Consider the following 6,523-nt stretch of genomic DNA (forward strand, 5'->3'; position numbering starts at 1 on the left):
ACTCGGACGGTGATAGGTAGCCCACGGTATGGATTTGGATTGCGATTGGTTATCGCCCTTCCATCCCGACCTTGCCTTGGCAGGACCATGGTGTCGCCCCTGCAACACTTGATCTTAGCCAAAAGGCCGAGAAGCGATGAGAAAGAAAGAAAGTTGTGTTTTGAAAGATGTGCATGTTGAAAAGTAAAGAAAGCAGATGTTTGTAAGAAAACTATTTTTAGCATTGAAAATCCCCTGGAAAGGGGTGGTGCACCATTCCCAGAGATACTGCAATACCGGGTCGATGCGTGGAGTGGACGGAGCAAGCCCCTATTCCATCTCCCTGCTCCAAAAATCAATTTAATATATGGTCCCCAGATAAGGGACGTATCAGATATTAAACTGATAAGAACAGATTTTTTTTTTTTTTTTTGTAAAAATATACTTTATTCATAAAATATCTTCAATCACATTCCAAACCATTTCAAAAACAACATTACAAGGGTACAATCCAGGTTAAACTTTTACAAAATGTATCACCAGGTGCATCAGTACAAACAATATTACAATCATTTACAGCCTTTCATTTTGATCTGTACAGCCCGAGGGGCTCTAAACAGTTCCCAGTCTCTCGGTGCGCTGTGGTAGAAAGGTCTTAGACAGCGACCCTTCCCCATTGCGCCTTTGCGGCAGCTGCCCCAAGCTTTAGTGCGTCCCTCAGCACGTAGTCCTGGACTTTGGATTGTGCCAGTCCGCAACAATCGGTCGGGGACAACTCTTTGTGCTGGAAGACCAACAAGTTTCGGGCAGACCAAAGCGCCTCTTTCACCGAGTTGATGATCCTCCAGCTGCAGTCGATGTTTGTCTCGGTGTGTGTCCCTGGGAACAGCCCGTAGGGCACAGAGTCCTGTGTCACAGAACTGCTCGGGATGAACCTCGACAGCAACCACTGCATCTCTCTCCAGACTTTCTTTGCGAAGGCACAATCCACAAGGAGGTGGACAACGGTCTCTTCCCCACCACAGCCACCTCGAGGGCAACGTGCAGAGGGGGTGAGCTTCCTGGCGTGTAGGAAGGATCTGACGGGGAGGGCCTTTCTCACCACCAGCCAAGCTACGTCTTGGTGCTTGTTGGAAAGTTCTGGCGATGAGGCATTCTGCCAAATGACTTTGACAGTCTGCTCGGGGAACCATCCCACAGGGTCCACCCTCTCCTTATCCCTCAGGGCCTCTAGGACGTTACGTGCTGACCACTGCCTGATGGACTTGTGGTCAAAGGTGTTTTTCTGCATAAATTTTTCCACCAGGGACAGGTGGTACGGCACGGTCCAACTACTTGGAGCGTTCCGCGGCAGCGTGGCCAGACCCATCCTTCGCAACACCGGGGACAGGTAGAACCTCAGCACGTAGTGACACTTGGTGTTTGCGTACTGAGGGTCTACGCACCGCTTGATGCAGCCGCACACAAAGGTGGCCATCAGTATGAGGGCGATGTTGGGCACGTTTTTTCCCCCTTTATCTAGAGGCTTGTACATCGCGTCCCTGCGGACACGATCCATTTTCGACCTCCAGATAAAGCGGAAGATGGCTCGAGTGATCGCCGTCGCGCAGGAGTCTGGAATGGGCCAGACCTGCGCCACGTACAGCAACAGCGAGAGTACCTCACACCTGATGACCAGGTTCTTACCCGCAATGGAGAGGGAGCGTCGCTCCCACATGCCCAGTTTCCTTTTCACCATAGCCACTCGCTCCTTCCAGTTTCTAACGCATGCCCCGGTCCCTCCGAACCATATCCCCAGCACCTTCAGGCCGTCAGCCCTGACAGTGAAGGGGACAAAGGATCGGTCAGCCCAGTTCCCAAAGAACATGGCCTCGCTCTTCCCACGATTTACCTTGGCTCCCGAGGCCAGTTCGAACTGGTCGCAGATGTGCATCAGTCTGCGCACCGACAGCGGATCCGAGCAGAAGACGGCGACGTCGTCCATGTACAGGGAGGCTTTTACCTGAGTGCCTCCACTGCCTGGGATCGTCACTCCTCTTATGCCCGGATCCTTCCTGATGGACTCGGCAAAGGGTTCTATGCAGCACACGAAAAGGACAGGCGAGAGAGGACAGCCCTGCCTGACTCCAGATTTGATCGGGAAGCTATCTGTTTCCCACCCATTGATTGAGACTGCGCTACTGATGTTAGTGTAGAGCAGTTGGATCCAATTTCGAATTCCCTCCCCAAAGCCCATTTTGGAGAGCACATCCCCCATGTAGGTGTGCGATATTCTGTCAAAGGCCTTCTCCTGATCCAAGCTGATGAGGCAGGTGTCCACACCCGTCATGCACATGATGGGGAGGGCCTTTGTCACTATCAGCCAAGCTACATCCTAATGCTAATTTGAAAGTTTTGGTGATGAGGCATTCTTCCAAATTACTTTGACAGTCAGCTCAGGAAACCACCCGACAGCATTCACTATCTCCTTTTCCCGCAGGACCACATTACAATATGTGCAGCCCACTGCCTGATGGACTTGTGGTCAACAGGTTTTTCTGCATAAACTGTTCCACAAGGGATAGGTGATACAGCAGGTTCCAACTGAATGGAGCGTTCTCTGGTAACATAGCCATATCCATTCTTCCCAACACCGGGAAGAGGTAGAATCTCAGCACGGAGTGACACTTGGGCCTGGATTCTTGGGCCTGAGCATTGGGGCGTCTTAGGTCACTGTGCTAATGACATCATTGCTGCATCACTACCCAGCAGCCAAACTCAATGTACATTGCTCAACATGGGCTGCTGTGTTTAACCGACTTCAGTTTCAGGAAAATGTAACAGGAGCACATTTCACTCTGTGCTATTGGACAGTGGTTTAATAGTTGGAAAAGATCAGTGGTGCTCACCAGGGTTCACACCTGAAGAATTGTCAACCTTTGTGTTGCTGCACAGCACAATCAGATAAAGCATTTCTTACCTTCCGTCACTTCCTGTTCCTTCAGCTGTAGCCTAACCAGTGTATCATAACGGTTTGGCATAACTTCCTTCCCTTTGGACTCCACGCCTCAATTTATAAAGCCGAGGATCCTTATTTGTGTTTACATGAATTCTTGCTGCAACAAACGGAGCTTTGGCGAGATCATACCCAGAGTATTGTGTACCATTGTTTTGGTCTCCTCACCAAATGAAGGATATATTTTCCATAGTAGGGATGCAACAATGGTTCAGTAAAGATTGAATGGAGTGGCCAATATTTTCTGGAGTTTAGAAGAATGAGCCGTGGTCTTGGGTTCGCTAAGGCTGTGCTGAGGAAAGTGGAGGGAAGGAGAGTACAGCACAAAGGATAGGAAGGCTGGCACAGGCAAAAGAAACTGCAGCCAACAGGGTGAAGCGGGGTACAGGTGCTGTCACCCTATTTTCTAACGTGGACAACTGCCTTAGTGTGGTTGTGCCTGCAGTTGCACAGAAATCCAACAGGGGGCAGTGTCTGGCCTAGCTGCGCAGGAGAAAAATTGCAAGGCCCTGAGCTGAACTTCAGCGCAAATACCCACATGTAAATGGCACATTGAAGGTGAGAAAAGCAACTCTTAATGAGGAGCAGTTTCAGAAGAAATGTAAAGCATGGTCAGGCAGCTGTAAAAACATTGTTCTGTTGACTGTTACATCTGCTCATCGTAAACAGGGGAGTTGCACCATTCTGCTATACCCTGCAAGACCAGGTTAAAGCATGTAGTGGACATCGGCATGTTTTAAAAGTTTTTGTCGCATCAGAATTGTTTAATTTAATAAGAAACTTACTGATGTGTCCCAATGAAACAATTAAGTGGTTCAGTATAATTTTTTTTCTGCCATTTTAAATCAGCTTACTCAGGGACAACTGGTCACCCAGATTACAAATTCTCATTTTATTACAATAAACCAGTTTCAGATATATCACTGAAACATTATCTGTCACCTACCATTCAAATGCATCAAGGAATACAGAGAAAATAAAGTTACTTTTTATTATTCTGCCTTGTTGCGTTGGTTCAGGGAGATTTTGCATTCATGATTTTCCAAATGAATTGGTGGCCAGAAGCCTAACCTAACCTGCACAATTTCAAGTGTTCTTCCCGTGCAATTTCCCGATTGTACCCAAAGTGAAATTATCTCAGCTCGTTTCTGTGATGTAAACTGCTGCATTGTTGAGTGAGATGGAAACAATGGAAAGAAGCATTGAAGAAATTAAAGACATTAGCAAAACAAAGAACATGTGGATAGGTCAGACATGCAAGGAAGTGAGAAGTGAGACACATTGAAAACAAAGACACCCTGCAGATCAGGTCTGACATTCAAACGGAAAATTGCAGACAACTCATGATTTGATCAGAGAGTAAATGCAAAATACTGCTGATGGATGCTGGATGCAGATAGAAATCTGAAACAAGAACAAAAAATGCTGGAAAAGCTCAGCAGGTCCAGCAGCATCTGTGGAGAGAGAAACACAGCTAACATTTCGAGTCCCTTTGACCCTTTGTTTGGAGAGTACTGTGTTCTGACAAAGAGCCTCATCCCAACAGCTACACAGCTCCCCACACCCCAATAAAAAGCCTGTTTCCAGATTGTGTGTGAAAAGCTTGTGGAGCTGGGCTGCCCACTGCTCATAGATTTAAAGAGATAGTCCATTAAAATAACCAAAAGTAATTTGACTTCCATTAGTAGACCTCTAAACTGCTGTTTTTCTGTGGGAAGAGGGTTGTGTGAGATCTAGTATCACCCCAGAGAATTGAGCAGATATTCCAGCTAACATCATAACTGGATGCAAAATATTCCATGGCACTATTCAAGAAAGAGTGGCCGAATTCTCCCTGGTCTCCTGGCCAATATTTCTCCTTCAACCAACATTACTGAAAACATTATTTGTCATGATGTCATTTCTGTATGTGGGACTTTGCTGTGAGTAAATTAACTGACACATTTCCAGCATCACAACAGATATCAGCACTTCAAAAATATTTAATTGATTGAAGTATTTTGCACCATCCAGTAGCGAGCAGGAATAGAAATGATTGCCTCTTGGTTGAGAAACACAGCAGAAACTGAACCATTAGAATGAAAAACATAAAAGTTCCCACAAGGAAAACCAATCAGATAATGTCACAGAATCACAGAATTGTTAGGGTTCAGAAGGAGACCATTTGGCCCATCATATTTACACCAGCTCTCCGAATGAGCATTATGACTTAGCACCATTCTCCTCCCTTTTCCCCTTACCCTTGCACATTGTTTCTATTCAAATAATCATCTAGTGATAATCCTCTTGAATGCCTCGATTGAACCTGCCTCCACCACACTTCCAGGCAGTGCATTCCAGACTCGAACCACTCGCTGTGTGAAAAAGATTTTTCTCACATCACGTTTGCTTCTTTTGTAAATCACTTTAAACCTGTGCTCTCTCGGTCTCGATCCTTTTCAGAGCGGGAACAGATTCTTCCTATCTACTCTATCCAGCCCCCTCATGATTTTGAACACCTCTATCAAATCTCCTCTTAGCCTTCTCTTCTCCAAGGAGAACAGTCCCAACGTTTCCAATCTATCTTCGTAACTGAAGTTTCTTACCCCGGAGACATATTTGTAAACCTCTTCTGCACTCTCTCCAATGTGTTCACATCCGTTCTATAGTGTGGTGCCCAGAGCTGGACACAATACTCCAGCTGAGGGCTAAATAGCATCTTATATGAGCTCAGCATAACCTCTCCACTCTTGTACTCTATGCTCCTCTTAATAAAGCCCAGGATACTGCATGCTTTACTAACTGCTCGCACCACTGTCCTGCCACCTTCAATGACCTATGCACATAAACACCCCGATCCCTCTGCTCCGCCACGTCCTTAAGAATTGTACCCCTTATTTTATATTGTCTCTCCATGTTCTTTGTACCAAAGTGCATCCCCTCACGCTTCTCCGCATTGAGCTTCATCTGCCACCTATCTGCCCACTCTACCAACTTGTCTATGTTCTTTTGAAGTTCTATACTGTCCTCCTCACAGTTTACAATGCTCTGTAATAGATCAGTGCTCTGTACTCTTTTTGTAGTGGCTGCTAAAGGAGAAACATTTGACTCTTTATATCTGAGTAAATTCCAAGTAGAACCTGAAATGCTGCAGTTTTGTCCACTCCCAACCTAGCCTGTACCTGCTGGCACAAATCTTGTATTCAGCTCCTGCTGATCTGAGGTACAGATAAAGGCCTGGAGTGAGAGCAGCCACTGCTGGGAAAATCCTTTGAGCTGGAGCTGGTCAAGCTGCTGTGCACATCCTGTTAAAGAAACATCACCAAAATGCAAAGACCTTTCACAGGAACAAGGATGGTTTGAGGCTTTTCCATACACAGTACACATGAAGGCTACAAAAGGTGTAGTCAGCTAGTCCTTAACATGCAGGTCTAATAATGACACTGGAACCAATTTTTAATGAGTGAGGTAGTTCCAGAATGGAAAGTCTTTAAACTCTACAAGGTTCAGCTGCAGGACCGCAGTGATGCTCGTTATTACTTTATTATTTCAAGTGAAAATTTCAAATCA

At 46.1% G+C, this 6,523-nt stretch overlaps 1 pseudogene; it reads right to left on the reverse strand.

The window, feature by feature from the left end:
• Positions 1–242: 242 nt before the first annotated feature.
• LOC144674223 (U2 spliceosomal RNA) lies at positions 243–422 on the reverse strand (annotated as a pseudogene).
• Positions 423–6,523: the final 6,101 nt, after the last annotated feature.

The sequence above is a fragment of the Cetorhinus maximus genome, unplaced genomic scaffold (genome assembly GCF_964194155.1).
Source record: "Cetorhinus maximus unplaced genomic scaffold, sCetMax3.hap1.1 HAP1_SCAFFOLD_592, whole genome shotgun sequence".
In the NCBI taxonomy this organism is placed as follows: domain Eukaryota; kingdom Metazoa; phylum Chordata; class Chondrichthyes; order Lamniformes; family Cetorhinidae; genus Cetorhinus; species Cetorhinus maximus.